This window comes from Ornithorhynchus anatinus, chromosome 8, assembly GCF_004115215.2.
Source record: "Ornithorhynchus anatinus isolate Pmale09 chromosome 8, mOrnAna1.pri.v4, whole genome shotgun sequence".
Taxonomy (NCBI): Eukaryota; Metazoa; Chordata; class Mammalia; order Monotremata; family Ornithorhynchidae; genus Ornithorhynchus; species Ornithorhynchus anatinus.
Window position 1 is genome coordinate 44792129 of NC_041735.1, and position 17266 is coordinate 44809394.

Genomic DNA, 17266 nt, shown 5'->3' on the forward strand with positions numbered 1-17266 from the left:
CTCAGTGGAAAAGAAGCCCAGGCTTGGAGTCAGAGGTTGTGGGTTCTAATCCCTGCTCCGCCACTTGTCCACTCTGTGACCTTGGGCAAGTCACTTAACTTCTCTATGCCTCAGTTCCCTCATCTGTAAAAATGGGCATTAAAAACTGTGAGCCCCACGTGGGACAACCTGATGACCCCGTATCTACCCAGTGCTTAGAACAGTGCTCGGCACATAGTAAGCGCTTAACAAATACCCAACATTATTATTATTATTATCGATGGCAGAAGTGGTTACATGGGCTGACAGCAGAAGAAGAGGCTGAGAATGAAATGGCAAAATTGCAGCTGGCTGGGTAAATTTTAATTCTTGATACCTCTGCCTATTATGTGTGACGGACAGAAGTAGGGACATTGTAAAGTGATAATGACCTTCTCCTGGGGGTCCTGGTTTCTGACACTCTAGTCCCCCACTTGGATGTTTAAAATGCTCACTTGTTTGGGTAAGAAATTATTCTACTTTCACCCACCAGAAGGTCAGTAACTCAGTGAAATGTCCCATTTTGACAGTGAAGGCAGCTGCAGGAGTGAAGAGATCAGTGATGTGGAAGCAGGGTAGAACTAAGCAGAAGCAGCAGTTATGAGCTGCTAACTCCCTGAAGTTTTTGCTACTGTTTCCTGCCTCTACCAGTCATAGAAAGGCTACCTGCTTACCCGATTCTACGGAGCTGACGTGGGAAACCTGGGTTGAAATAGCCATGAAGAAAGAGCCACAAGTCACAGTGAAAGAAACCACAAGGAAAGGAAACATTTTATTAATCAACTGAGAAAGGTCCCAAAAGGATTTTTCAGTGATTATTTTGTTTAGTTTGAACAATGTGTAATTATAAACAAGTAAAAGATTGGGAAGAAGTGTGGCCTAGTGGATAAAGCATGGGCCTGAGAGCTAGAGCACCTGAGTTTTAAACCTGGCTCTTCCACTTGCCTGCTGTGTGACCTTAGGCAAGTCATTTCACTTCTCTGTGCCTCAATTTCCTCAACTGTCAAATGGGGATTCAATACCTGTTCTATCTCCTACTTAGACTGAGAGTCCCATGTGAAACACAGACTTGTCTGACCTGATTAACTTGCATCTACCTCAGCTATTAGAACAGTGCTCGACATATACTAAGTGCTTAACAAGTACGATATTTTAAAACAATCCCAGAAAGGTATGTGTCCTACATTGAACAAGATCTAATCATTTCCCAGCTAGAATATGCTAACAGCTTCCCTTCTTTCAAACTCTCCCTTTTCTGTCTTATCTTACTGAAGACATCCAAAATAGCTGGAGACAGGGATTGGTAGACAGCAGAAGACCCAGGGCACATGGTGGAGGAGGGTAGGGGCAAGAATGAGTTAAATCCACTTCCTCAGTGTCCCTTTTTCTCCTTTCCCATCTACCTCTCCTCCTATGCCCCTTTCCCTGCCTCTTCTGTCTTAAATTTTGATCTTTTGCCTTTCTTTCCTTTTCTCCCTTTCTATGTCTTCCCCATTTCCTGTTGCCACCTCCACCTTTCTTTCTCTTTTCCTCTCTTTATGATCCCATCCCCCAGAGGTAACCCAGCAATTAACCTGAGTTTATGAGATTACACTATATGAAAGCTACTTTCTCTAAAGACAAGGGCATATCACCCCTTGGAAGAGCAATCAACAAAACTCCAATCATTTACACTTGATACGTTGCCAACTGCCAATTCAAAGACTCATCTTCACCATCAAATCCCCTAATCAAGAAAGAGGTGTTTGCTCATTCTAAGTGGCAATTCAGAAGGAGATGGGAATGGGTAAATAAATCACTGCCAAATATACTTTACTTCAAAAGAGGAAATCATTAATTTCCCTGGAACACCCGCTGAAACTTTGTTCCCAAATTTAACAGTCCTTCTTTAGTAGACACCAATGGTTGTAAAAAAAGAATTTTCAAATATCTATATGGAAGAGAGTGGTGCATTAGAAAGAAACAGTTATGGTCATTTCAACATAGAGTCATTTTTAGTAACACAAATATTTGCAAAGGAAATCATAATTTTCCTTCTGAAGTAATTAAAAAAACTTTATGAAGAATTTCACTTCATCTAAGACCCATTAATGAAGAGGCAGGAAATATTTCAACTACTGTAGTTTATCAAAGGACCAGTTTTTAATATATTTATTTCCCTGAGAGAAAGGAAAGGCTTGTATTTCTCAAAGTCAGGTTTATTGATCAGGTCTCTAAGTGCATTATCAAGTTGAGGTATATTCACCAACTGCTCTTTATTAGCTGACTTTGCAAGTCATTTGAGACAGCATGGATTATATTTTCACTTTAGAAGTTCCAATTTCCAAGTCACTGTATGTCTGTTAAGCCATAATATTTTTTGTGTGAACTGAATCTTAGATACTATGGCATTGACTCACAAAAAATCCTTTTTCCATCTAAATTCTTTTCGTTAAAATGTATATTCTTGGCAATAAAGCTTTCATTTAACCACTCAAGCTAGGAAAACCTCCAAATGAATTCAGTGCATAGATTTCTGTAATTAAATATAACTTCTTTTGTGGGTATTCATTTTACCTTTTAAGCACAAAATATTTTGGCATGCATGATCAAAATTTCAAAGGCCATGGTAAAGGACAAAGTTTTTTATTTGTTGTTTTGCATGCAGCTGTATTTTGGTTTGGACAGTTGCCTTAGTAACAATGGAAAATTCAATCCATCCCTCTCTCACATCTTCTCCCCAGTGAGGATGCCAGTCTACTTGAGCTGTTATCATATTCAATGCTTGAAAAATGGAAACTTGCTTTTTGGTTGTTGTTTCTGAAATAATTTGGGTCCTTCCCCACACTTCTCTTGTGTTTGTTCTGCTAATCATTTCTGGTCAAAAAGTAGGGAAAGTTGATCCATGCATCCAATAAAGCTGATTAAAAATGTGGATTCATGCCAGTGGACTAAATAATGGTAGAAAAAGCTTGAACAGGTAGAAAAGTCGGATGTGGGAAAAGACACTTAGAGAGACACATCTAAATAAGGGTTTCTTCTGCACCATTCCTCCTCATTCTTCCCCTCAGAAAGAGAGATGGCACACTTCACTAAGGATAAAGCTCCCCCTTGCTTTGCTTCTCCAATTTGTCAGACACAATGAATTAACTGGATGGTCTATTTTGGGTTTTGGTTTGGTTTTTTTTTTTGTATTTTTTTTTGTAATATATACATTGCCGGAGTCACTTTCTAAAAGGGGCCCTAGATTATTATCTCAAGGGAACAACTTGGAAAAAACTTCATCTACTAAAATTACAATGTTTAGAATTGCTGAGCTAGTAAATGGAAAGACCCTAAGGAAAAGGCAGAGTCCTTCCTAGTTATTTGAATGCAACTTAAGTCCCAAATTTAAAAAAAAAAAAAAAAAATCTCCACCAAAGTAGTTGCCTCTAATGGAACAATGGAATTGCATTTGAGAAGAGAAAAATAAATAGCCCCAAAATAAAGTTCTCAAAATATGCTATGTTTTGAAACATTTAGATAAAGCAAGATGTTGCTGTGCATTCAGATTTTTGGGGTACTGAAAGTCAAAGCACACTGGAAGAATAATGAGTATTTAGATTCCAGATGAAGCAGCATAATAATAATAATTATGGTATTTGTTAAGTGCTTACTATGTGCAGAGTACTGTTCAAAGCGCTGGGGTAGATACAGGGTAATCAGATTGCCAGATCATCCCACGTGGGGCTCACATTTTTTAATCCCCATTTTTTTACAGATGAGGTAACTGAGGCACAGAGAAGTTCAGTAACTTACCCAAGGTCACACAGCAGACAAGTGGCAGAGCTGGGATTAGAACCCACGACCTCTGACTCTCAAGCCCGTGCTCTTTCCACTAAGCCACGCTGCTTCTCTAGTGACTTAGTGGATGACTTAGTGGAAAGAACACGACTTGGGAGTCAGAGGTTGTGGGCTCCAATCCTGACTTCTCCACTTACCTGCTGTTTAACCTTAGGCAAGCTGCTTAACGTCTCTGTGCTTCTGTTACCTCATCTGCAAAATGGGGACTAAGACTGTGAGCCCCAAGTAGGACAATCTGATTACCTTGTATCTAGCCCAGCGCTTGGAACAGTGCTTGGCACATAGTAAGCACTTAACAAATACCATTATTATTATTATTATTATTATTTCCCTGCACAGATGAGAAGCTATCTAGAATCTTATACCATTCAACCTGCTTAAAGTGGCAATGCATCATTGCAAACTACCCTAATTTAGTAATAAGTGCAACTAAGAGCTTAATAAATATCATTGTTGAGGAGGACAATCAGATAAGCTGTACCACTTGTCAGCTGTGTGACTTTGGGCAAGTCCCTTCACTTCTCTGTGCCTCAGTTACCTCATCTGTAAAATGGGAATGAAGACTGTGAGCCCGCACGACAACCTGATCACCTTGTATCTCCCCCAGCGCTTAGAACAGTGCTTTGCACATAGTAAGCGCTTAACAAATATCATTGTCATTATAAGGGGTAGCCATCTTCCTGCCTCTCTTTTGAAAGAGCACAAGCCTGAGAGTCCAAAGACCTGCTGTGTGACCTTGAGCAAGTTACTCAACTTTTCTGTGCCTCAGTTTCCTTCACAGTAAAAGGAGAATTAAAAACCTGTTCTCCTTCCTACTTAGACTGTGAACCTCATACAAGGGACTGTGTCTGACCTGATTTTTCCATTTTACAGATGAGGTAACTGAGGCACAGAGAAGTGAAGGGACTTGCCCAAAGTCACACAGCTGACAAGTGGTACAGCTTATCTGATTGTCCTCCTCAACAATGATATTTATTAAGCTCTTAGTTGCACTTATTACTAAATTAGGGTAGTTTGCAATGATGCATTGCCACTTTAAGCAGGTTGAATGGTATAAGATTCTAGATAGCTTCTCATCTGTGCAGGGAAATAATAATAATAATAATAATAATGGTATTTGTTAAGTGCTTACTATGTGCCAAGCACTGTTCCAAGCGCTGGGCTAGATACAAGGTAATCAGATTGTCCTACTTGGGGCTCACAGTCTTAGTCCCCATTTTGCAGATGAGGTAACAGAAGCACAGAGACGTTAAGCAGCTTGCCTAAGGTTAAACAGCAGGTAAGTGGAGAAGTCAGGATTGGAGCCCACAACCTCTGACTCCCAAGTCTGTGTTCTTTCCACTAAGTCATCCACTAAGTCACTAGAGAAGCAGCGTGGCTTAGTGGAAAGAGCACGGGCTTGAGAGTCAGAGGTCGTGGGTTCTAATCCCAGCTCTGCCACTTGTCTGCTGTGTGACCTTGGGTAAGTTACTGAACTTCTCTGTGCCTCAGTTACCTCATCTGTAAAAAAATGGGGATTAAAAAATGTGAGCCCCACGTGGGATGATCTGGCAATCTGATTACCCTGTATCTACCCCAGCGCTTTGAACAGTACTCTGCACATAGTAAGCACTTAACAAATACCATAATTATTATTATTATGCTGCTTCATCTGGAATCTAAATACTCATTATTCTTCCAGTGTGCTTTGACTTTCAGTACCCCAAAAATCTGAATGCACAGCAACATCTTGCTTTATCTAAATGTTTCAAAACATAGCATATTTTGAGAACTTTATTTTGGGGCTATTTATTTTTCTCTTCTCAAATGCAATTCCATTGTTCCATTAGAGGCAACTACTTTGGTGGAGATTTTTTCTTTTTTTTTTTAAATTTGGGACTTAAGTTGCATTCAAATAACTAGGAAGGACTCTGCCTTTTCCTTAGGGTCTTTCCATTTACTAGCTCAGCAATTCTAAACATTGTAATTTTAGTAGATGAAGTTTTTTCCAAGTTGTTCCCTTGAGATAATAATCTAGGGCCCCTTTTAGAAAGTGACTCCGGCAATGTATATATTACAAAAAAAAATACAAAAAAAAAAACCAAACCAAAACCCAAAATAGACCATCCAGTTAATTCATTGTGTCTGACAAATTGGAGAAGCAAAGCAAGGGGGAGCTTTATCCTTAGTGAAGTGTGCCATCTCTCTTTCTGAGGGGAAGAATGAGGAGGAATGGTGCAGAAGAAACCCTTATTTAGATGTGTCTCTCTAAGTGTCTTTTCCCACATCCGACTTTTCTACCTGTTCAAGCTTTTTCTACCATTATTTAGTCCACTGGCATGAATCCACATTTTTAATCAGCTTTATTGGATGCATGGATCAACTTTCCCTACTTTTTGACCAGAAATGATTAGCAGAACAAACACAAGAGAAGTGTGGGGAAGGACCCAAATTATTTCAGAAACAACAACCAAAAAGCAAGTTTCCATTTTTCAAGCATTGAATATGATAACAGCTCAAGTAGACTGGCATCCTCACTGGGGAGAAGATGTGAGAGAGGGATGGATTGAATTTTCCATTGTTACTAAGGCAACTGTCCAAACCAAAAATACAGCTGCATGCAAAACAACAAATAAAAAACTTTGTCCTTTACCATGGCCTTTGAAATTTTGATCATGCATGCCAAAATATTTTGTGCTTAAAAGGTAAAATGAATACCCACAAAAGAAGTTATATTTAATTACAGAAATCTATGCACTGAATTCATTTGGAGGTTTTCCTAGCTTGAGTGGTTAAATGAAAGCTTTATTGCCAAGAATATACATTTTAACGAAAAGAATTTAGATGGAAAAAGGATTTTTTGTGAGTCAATGCCATAGTATCTAAGATTCAGTTCACACAAAAAATATTATGGCTTAACAGACATACAGTGACTTGGAAATTGGAACTTCTAAAGTGAAAATATAATCCATGCTGTCTCAAATGACTTGCAAAGTCAGCTAATAAAGAGCAGTTGGTGAATATACCTCAACTTGATAATGCACTTAGAGACCTGATCAATAAACCTGACTTTGAGAAATACAAGCCTTTCCTTTCTCTCAGGGAAATAAATATATTAAAAACTGGTCCTTTGATAAACTACAGTAGTTGAAATATTTCCTGCCTCTTCATTAATGGGTCTTAGATGAAGTGAAATTCTTCATAAAGTTTTTTTAATTACTTCAGAAGGAAAATTATGATTTCCTTTGCAAATATTTGTGTTACTAAAAATGACTCTATGTTGAAATGACCATAACTGTTTCTTTCTAATGCACCACTCTCTTCCATATAGATATTTGAAAATTCTTTTTTTACAACCATTGGTGTCTACTAAAGAAGGACTGTTAAATTTGGGAACAAAGTTTCAGCGGGTGTTCCAGGGAAATTAATGATTTCCTCTTTTGAAGTAAAGTATATTTGGCAGTGATTTATTTACCCATCCCATCTCCTTCTGAATTGCCACTTAGAAATGAGCAAACACCTCTTTCTTGATTAGGGGATTTGATGGTGAAGATGAGTCTTTGAATTGGCAGTGGCAACGTATCAAGTGTAAATGATTGGAGTTTGTTGATTTGCTCTTCCAAGGGGGTGATATGCCCTTGTCTTTAGAGAAAGTAGCTTTCATATAGTGTAATCTCATAAACTCAGGTTAATTGCTGGGTTACCTCTGGGGGATGGGATCATAAAGAGAGGAAAGAGAAAGAAAGGTGGAGGTGGCAACAGGAAATGGGGAAGACATAGAAAGGGAGAAAAGGAAAGAAAGGCAAAAGATCAAAATTTAAGACAGAAGAGCAGGGAAAGGGGCATAGGAGGAGAGTAGATGGGAAAGGAGAAAAGGGACACTGAGGAAGTGGATTTAACTCATTCTTTGCCCCTACCCTCCTCCACCATGTGCCCTGTCTTCTGCTGTCTACCAATCCCTGTCTCCAGCTATTTGGATGTCTTCAGTAAGATAAGACAGAAAAGGGAAGAGTTTGAAAGAAGGGAAGCTGTTTAGCATATCTAGCTGGGAAATGATTAGATCTTGTTCAATGTAGGACACATACCTTCTGGATTGTTTTAAAATATCGTACTTGTTAAGCACTTAGTATATGTCGAGCACTGTTCTAATAGCTGAGGTAGATGCAAGTTAATTCAGGTCAGACAAGTCTGTGTTTCACATGGGACTCTCAGTCTAAGTAGGAGATAGAACAGCGTATTGAATCCCCATTTGACAGTTGAGGAAATTGAGGCACAGAGAAGTGAAATGACTTGCCTAAGGTCACACAGCAGGCAAGTGGAAGAGCCAGGTTTAAAACTCAGGTGGCTCTAGCTCTCAGGCCCATGCTTTATCCACTAGGCCACACTTCTTCCCAATCTTTTACTTGTTTATAATTACACATTGTTCAAACTAAACAAAATTAATCACTGAAAAATCCTTTTGGGACCTTTCTCAGTTGGATTAATAAAATGTTTCCTTTCCTTGTGGTTTCTTCACTGTGACTTGTGGCTCTTTCTTCATGGCTATTTCAACCCAGGTTCCCACGTCAGCTCCGTAGAATCGGGTAAGCAGGTAGCCTTTCCTATGACTGGTAGAGGCAGGAAACAGTAGCAAAAACTTCAGGGAGTTAGCAGCTCATAACTGCTGCTTCTGCTTAGTTCTACCCTGCTTCCACATCACTGATCTCTTCACTCCTGCAGCTGCCTTCACTGTCAAAATGGACATTTCACTGAGTTACTGACCTTCTGGTGGGTGAAAGTAGAAATAATTTTCTTACCCAAACAAGTGAGCATTTTAACATCCAAGTGGGGGACTAGAGTGTCAGAACCAGGACCCCAGGAGAAGGTCATTATCACTTTACAATGTCCCTACTTCTGTCCGTCACACATAATAGGCAGAGGTATCAAGAATTAAAATTTACCCAGCCAGCTGCAATTTTTGCCATTTCATTCTCAGCCTCTTCTTCTGCTGTCAGCCCATGTAACCACTTCTGCCATCGATAATAATAATAATAATGTTGGTATTTGTTAAGCGCTTACTATGTGCCGAGCACTGTTCTAAGCACTGGGGTAGATACGGGGTCATCAGGTTGTCCCACGTGGGGCTCACAGTTTTTAATGCCCATTTTTACAGATGAGGGAACTGAGGGCATAGAGAAGTTAAGTGGACTTGCCCAAGGTCACAGAGTGGACAAGTGGCGGAGCAGGGATTAGAACCCACAACCTCTGACTCCCAAGCCTGGGCTCTTTCCACTGAGCCACGCTTGCTTCTCCAATGCAGATGGTCCCCCAACATGGAGGTGCCTACTATTTCGCGCACCCCAGGCCCATGCATAATAATGATAATAATGATTGGTATTTGTTCACCCTTACTATGGGCCAAGTACTGTTCTAAGCGCTGAGGGAGATACAAGGTAATCAGGTTGTCCTATCTGGGGCTCACAATCTTAATCCCCATTTTGCAGATGATGTAACAGGCCTAGAGAAGTTAAGTGACTTGCCCCAAGTCACAACAGCTGATAAGTCGCCAAAGCTGGATTAGAACCCCACAACCTCTGACTTCCAAGCCCAGGCTCTTTCCACTGAGCCATGCATGCTTCCGGCCGATTAAAGGGCTAGTGCAGCCAAAGGTAGGAGATTGGCTCTCCCCTCTCCGCCATCCTGACGTAGCCTCAGAATCCGTAGTCCGAGCCAACCCAGCCCTCACTGCCAGGCACTGTAGCCCAGGCCTATGCCAACTCAACCTGATCCCAGAAGGGACGGGAAGGCTGCACCAGGGGAGAATTCCGGGCCTTCACCCCCCACTAGCTTCAAAGCTTTTGCATTCCCCTTCTGGGTCAGTGTGAAGTCTGGTGATGTTGTGGAGTTCAGCGGCAGAAGGCAGGCAGGCTTCCAAACTATTCATACCATAACATTGTTCTGGTAATTGATATTTTACCAGAAACATGTCTGGCACATTTGTGTCTTTGCGTTGGGGACTGGGATCGAGGGCCTGCCATAGATGGGGTGTCTAGTCACATTTAGTGTAGCTATTAGTTTTGTAATCATTCTACAGAATCATTTGCAACTCTTTCGCCACAGATCATGGGTTTAGGAAGGAGGAAATGAAGCTTTTCACAATCAGGTCACCAGATCAGATGAAGTCCAAGACGTTCGTGTTTCAGAGTTATTAGTATCTGGCGGCTGTTCACCAACCTTATATGAAATGGATTAATGTGGTCAGTCCAGTTCCTCTTGGGCATTGAAATAATTCCGCAGGCTCCTTATCCTGTGATGCACAAAACTGATCTCTGCTCAATATTATGCTGCTCATTGTCTAGTAATACCATGCTTCTACAACTCTACGTTAATGACTGTTTGTCTACACTCTAACTAGTAAGTAGTTGATTTTCTACAATGTTCTAGGCTTTTCTAGTAGGCAGTGGGGGGCACTTAAGGTGGGGGAGCTTAGAAATTCAAAGGGAAGGCCTCCTGGAGGAGATGTGATTTCGGAAGGCCTTGGAAGTTGGTCTGTCAGATGTGAAGTGTGAAAGGAAGGAAGGACAATGTGAGTAATAGACGTCGGTGGAGATGACGATAATAAAGCAAAGTGAGTAGGTTAGCTTGAGAGGAATAAAGTGTGAGCTGTGGTTTAATGAGAGAAGAGCATGGATAAGTAGGAGTCCCTTTCCCACATCCTCTCCTTGTCTGGAATTCCCTCCACCTCCCTATATGCCAAACCACCATACTCCCTACCATCAAGCCTCAAGGTCACATCTCCTCCTTTGAGGCCTTCTCTGATAAAGACCGTTTTCCACAGCTCCCTCTCCTTCTGCATTGTCTATGCCTTTGGATTCTGACCTCTGTGCATTTGATATTTGCCCCACCCTCGCATCTACAGCACTTATATTACAGAAGCAGCTTAGTGGCTTAGTGAAAAAGCCCTGGCTTGAAGTCAGAATCATGGATTCTAATCCTGGCTCTGCCACTTATCATCTTTGGGCAAGTCACTTAACTTCTCTGTGCCTCAGTTACCTCATCTGTAAAATGGGGATGAAGACTGTGAGCCCCACGTGAACAACCTGATCACCTTGTATTCTCCCCAGCGCTTAGAACAGTGCTTGGCACATAGTAAGCCACTTAACAGATGCCATAATTATGATTAATTATTATTATTACATCCTTTTAGACTGTGAGCCCATTATTGGACAGGGAGTGTCTTTATCAGTGCTGAATTGTACATTCCAAGCACTTAGTACAGTGCTCTGGCACATAGTAAGGGCTCAGTAAATACTATTGAATGAAAGAATGATTGAATGAATGAATGAATAGTAAGTGCTTAACAAATACCATCATCATTATTATATAAATAAATATATTTAAATGATTTATATCATTATCTGTCTCCCCCTCTAGACTTTAAACTATTGTTTAAAGTATTGTTGCTGAGTGGAAGAGAGGGTAAAGTTTTATTCTAGGTAAAGTGAATGTGAAAAGCCAAAGTTGGCCTAGTTCCTGAAATTCCACCAACAATGCTATAAGATATGAATGCAGGAGGAGCACAGTAACTTACTGTGAAGGTGATCTAGGGCTGGGTGGGGGCAGAGTAGGAGGTTGTGGGTCATAAGAGGAATTTCAGAGTGAGTCAGGTTAGATATGGTTCAGTGACTAGTGGATGATGTGATCCAGCTTAAGTCCAAGTTGTGGAATGAATGAGGTAATAATAATAATAATAATAATGTTGGTATTTGTTAAGCGCTTACTATGTTCAGAGCACTGTTCTAAGCGCTGGGGGAGATACAGGGGAATCAGGTGGTCCCACGTGAGGCTCCCAGTCTTCATCCCCATTTTGCAGATGAGGTAACCGAGGCACAGAGAAGTTAAGTGACTTGCCCATAGTAGGGTAAAGCTATAGGCTGGAAGAATTGAGGAATGAGAGGATAGGGGAACCGGTGGGTCATTGAGAACCTCACTGTGGATGTTAAGGAAAGTTACCAACTCTGTTGTACTCTCCCAAGTGCTTATTACAGTGCTCTGCACTCTGTAAGCACTCAATTAAATACCACTGATTGAGAAGTCAAGGAGGAAGGTGGGAAGTATCGAAATTGTCATCAAAGCAGAGGTGAAGTTAGTGGGTAGTAGAAGACTACAAATAAAAATTGTAGTGGGTGATTGAGGCACATAAGGACGTCAGAGGAAAAGAAGGTGATGAATGATGTGGCAGAATGTTGCCAAAGTAACATTGCTGATTGAGGAGCAGACTCACTCTTCTCCCTTCTCCTGTGAGTTGGAGGGAGTAGGAGAAGGTAAGATTCCTTGGGAGAGAGAAGCAGTGGAGTCAGTATCAAATGAAGTTAGAGATAGAGAGGATTGTATCTCTATGATGGCAAGGAAGAGCAGTGATTAGGTCAGAAACTGATCTAGGATGAAGGACATTTTTTCCATGATTTTAGCAGGGATTCTCTAGGCACCATTTAGATGGAGTTATTGGTGGGCTAATAAAGGGGTAGCATAATTGGGGGGGGAATAGGTTGGATGGGAGTAAGATGATGGGGTACATTGGGAATGTGCAGCAAGATAAGGTGAGCTGAGGGAAGGAGAGGGGAAGTTCTTAGTCCTCAAGGATGGCAGCATTTGATACCCAGACCTGAGTGCCTATAGCTTCTGCCCATTTCTTTCATGCTACCTTTATTCCTCTTGATCATGCTACTGTGGCCCAACAGTATGCTACATTGGGGCTTACTGGGATAAAGGCCCAATTACTAGTATGATAGCATGGTTCTCACCACTTGTCTGCTGTGTGAGCTTGGGCAAGTCACTTCACTTCTCTAATAATAGTAATTATTATTATAGTTCCTTGAGGGCAATAGACTACTTGAATTACACTCTCCCAAGAGCTTAGTACAGTAGTCTGAACACTCTAGGTACTCAATAAATATGATTGATTTATTATGTCTGTTGTATAGCCATAGAGAAAAACTCTGTTCAAGGTAAAGAGAGAGGCAAGCAAAAAAATAAGTGAAGAGAAATGCTTGGAAGAGACAAAGTTTAGCATTAATTCAGAATTAAGGAAACAATAAAAGGATTTGAAGGGATCTGAGAAAGGAAAACCATTAAATGTATTGAAAGAGGAAGACAAATTGACTGCAGCCTGTTGAATTGATTTAAAGGGTCATAGACGAGGAGGGCAGAACAGGAGTTGGAAAATAGCCTATGGGAGAGATAATCAAAGCATGACCTAAGATCTTAGCGTTAGAGAATAAAAGAAAGGAATGAATTTTAAAGTTATCTTAGAAGAAACAAGGATAGGAAGTGAAAATCAGAGAGCTAAGTTATCACTGACAGTGACAGAGAAATGAGGAGTGTTGGGAGGGTGTGGATGAATGGGAGTGTATTTACCCGATGTACTTTAAGGTGACATTGGAAATCCAAGTGGAAATATTAGACAATAAGAAATATGGGACAGGAGAGTGTGGTTGTTAAGATTAGAGTGAAAAGAAGGAGAGAATTTAAGAGTCAAGAGGTAGATTTAGGAGTCAGTTTCAGAGTGAGTAGCTGAAGCCACATAAGCATGGGAATATACAGAATGGAAGCAACCCAAAATGAATGGTGACTTTTGGCAGAAAGGGGAAAAGAAGATAATAACAGCCAAGAATATTCTGAAGCAGTGATTGGATGGTAGGAGTGGGTAAATTGTAGTAATCCATTAATTAGAGAGCAAATTTTAGCTCTAAATTTAGGCAGGGACTTATTGGTTTTAAAAATTACTGCTGTTAACTGTAGTCATTCCTGGTTCAACACAATAATTGCATATTTGAAAGCCACCATGCTAACCGGTAATTGTGTTGAATAAACTAATGATTTAGTTTAAAAAAAGGGTTAGGGGAAAAGTGTTTCAAAAATGGCTGAAATAGTACCTGCAAAGCTAACCACCTGGACTTCTTTCTCTAACAGTTATTAGAGCTTATCAGTTTATTAACATTTTACTGGGAACCAATTTGTAATTGTTTAGAATTCCCTGCAAAGTAGACCTTACATAAAATTAGCTCTTTGTACAATATTAATGAACTGGTGCAGTGTCTCTGACCAGAAAAACAAGAAACTTGTAGACAGTGCTGTACAGAGCTGCTTCATATTGTGATCAATTTCCCTCAACACTATTTCTCCTTTCTCTTCCAACCAAATTGTGTTTTAAAAAGTGGTATGTGGGCAAAGATGGCTGCATTTGTATTCTTGATGCCCTTAATTGGTAGACTATGGGGTTGATGTGCTATCTTTAAATTTTTAGAATGTTAGATCTAGAACATTTATCTCAGAGATCTTTAGAAATACATAATCAAGTATTAATGTGAACAGTTGTGTCTGAGCATTCTGGATATATAGATGTGATAAGTATAAAAGGGCAGTGCTGAATTACAAGGGCATTCACGATCAGGTATTTTAATGGGGTAAGCACCTCCTGTTTGGAATTGTTTACGTATATTTTCTGTATGTGCATGTATAGTTTTTGTGATGTGTATATATTTATAGACATTTATCTTTACACTTATTACACATCGGAAAAAGTTTGTTGTCTCATGCTCATGGACCTGTGTTCATATCTCCTCCATTTTTAAAAATCTTGCTCCAGTGAGTGCAGCATGGAGGAGAGGTGGCTATTTTAATGAAATCACTGATTTATTTGCCCTCTGGGAAGGTAAAATGGACTTAAAACAAAATGAACCAAATAAGGTGATTTTGCCTAGAATTAAGTCTGCAAAAAGCAGAAAATTCTTGCAGAGTTTTGCTCCTGGGGAAGTGGTGTTTAATGGAAGAGTTACCATAGAATTACTGTGCACCATGTGGAAAATTGCTCATGCTCTAAAAAAGCTCCTATGGCTGTGAGACCGACTTACTAAGCCAAGTGGTTCTAGTATAATTACCGAGCTGAGGGATTCACACAGTGAAGCTTCACAGCTGCCCTCTTGTGTCTTCCTCAGCAGCATATTAAAAGAGGAATGAAAAATTCCATCAGACCTATTGTATAATACTCAGATGGATCAAGTATTTTCATTAATAGCCAGATGTTGAGTGACTTTTTAGTGTGCGATTGTCCAAATGGGAAAGTAGTCACTATGTGGTATTCAGCAGGGGATCCCAGAGGGATGGCAGTGACCTACCTCCCCGATCCATGGCTCCTGTGAGATCGGTGCTGCAGCCCTTGAAAGTCAGTCAGTCAGTCGATTGTATTTACTGGGTGCTTACTTTGTGCAAGGCACTCTACTAAGTGCTTGGTAGAGTACAATTTATCAATAAACAGCCATGTTCTCTGCCCAAGTGAGTTTACAGTCCATAGGGGGAGACAGACATTAAGCCTTGGCCTGGAGTTGGACTCAAGGAAAGCCCAGAGTTGTGAACCTTGGAGTAAGTTGTAGAGATTGTACCCAGAAAGGACTGTGTTCCGTTCTAGCAGGTATCATTCATTTATTCATTCAATAGTATTTATTGAGAACTTACTATGTGCAGAGCACTGTACTAAGCGCTTGGAATGTACAAATCAGTAACAGAGACAGTTCCTGCCCTTTGACGGGCTTACAGTCTAATCGGGAATTAGACTGTATCACATAGCGGACATAAAGACAGATCCTTACCAATTAAGATAAGTCCCGATGAAAATTACTAGCAACTCTCAAATTGGGCCTGAAGCCTTCAAAAGGCATAAAAGTTTGGACTGCTTGTTTATGAAGTCTACAAGCTCTTTTAAGACAGGAATGCTGGACCAGCAGTGAAAGAGCTGAACTACTGGAAAGTTTACATTTACTGTATATAATGATGTTGGTATTTGTTAAGCACTTACTATGTGCAGAGCACTGTTCTAAGCGCTGGGGTAGATACAGGGGTAATCAGGTTGTCCCAGGTGAGGCTCACGGTCTTAATCCCCATTTTACAGATGAGGTAACTGAGGCACAGAGATGTTAAGTGACTTGCCCACAGTCACACAGCTGCCAAGACCAAACACTTCTCTAACTGGGCACAACTTTAATAGAGAAGAATGAGTTCATCTGAATAAACTTAAATGTTGCTATAATAGATCAATCAATCAATGATATTTATTGAGTTCTAAGCACAGAGCACTGTAGTAAAACACTTGGGTGAGCACGACAGAATTAGCAGATATTCCCTGCCCATAATAAGCTTACAGTCTAGATGCTTCCAATGTGTTGTGAAACAGCTTTTAAACTGCAGAATCATAGCACATTAAGAGCCATGAAGAGTTTTTCAACCTGTGGGACCTAAGAATTGTATAATTACGAGAAGAAAATTATGCAGCTGCCTGATGCTAGTGAATAAGCTGCCAGCAGTGAAATTTTTCACAAAGGAAACACACAAGGGTTGGTTATGCAGAAAGCATTTCCATTAGGTAAATTGTGGAAGAGCATTTCAGCTCTCAGTTCATGCTAACAAACTGAAAGAAATGAACTGTACAAATGTACCATAGGTTGGAAAAAGGGTAAAGAATTCTGTTCTATACTGGATAAATGTGAAGCTCAACAAACAACACAGTGTTCAGGGGATGGGAGCGCATATTAATGGGTTTACAAAGTTAACAGTTTGAAAGTAGGTCTTTTATTCTACTTTTATTCTAAATCAAAGTGGAAGTCTAACCACTGAATGTTTCCAAATTAAATTTATTTATATTTGGGACAATTTCAAACCATAATGTATTTTGGAGTTTATCATCTTTGCCCTGTCTTATTAAAATCCTACTTCTTGAGATGTAACTCTAAATGAGTTTAACATTTGCAAATAGTTCATTTCCCAGAATAGAGATAACGTCTCTGCATTATTATTGCAAACACATCCATTTGCATACATAGCCTTAGACTTTCTGGACTGACATTATTAAAGACAATTTAGGAAACCCATCGTGTCTCTGGGAGTCATGTTGTTACAGCATTCAGTCTTTCCTATGTTTCTCAATTTGGACTTTAATTCACTTAGCATTATAATCAATACACAAAATTATCTTTGAGGGAGTTCATAATATTCCCAGACAAGTGATGGAAGCTAATTTCTACTGCAGCTCAGTCTTTCTACTTTATGGTTGCCAGTGATGAGCAGGACTCGCCCCTTCCCAGAGGCCTCTGTCAGCGTAAAAGTTTCTCTGTGGCTCGAGGTGGGCCCCAAATTCAGCTCATATAAGATTGGGATTGGAAGGGGATGCCAGGATTATATTGCAGGAACGGGGGCTTCTGCAACTGTTCAGTTGTAGACTCTTTTGCTCTCAGTGGGGATCGAATGCCAGAGATTGTCTAAGCATGTGAGGAGCTGCAGGATAATGTTAGCTCCTGTTTGACTTTGTCCCCTGCGTGGGCATAGTAAGAGGCAGCATGACGTAGTGGATAGAGCATGGGCCTGGGAGTCAGAAGGTCATGGGGTCTAATCCCATTTCACCACTTGTCTGCCATGT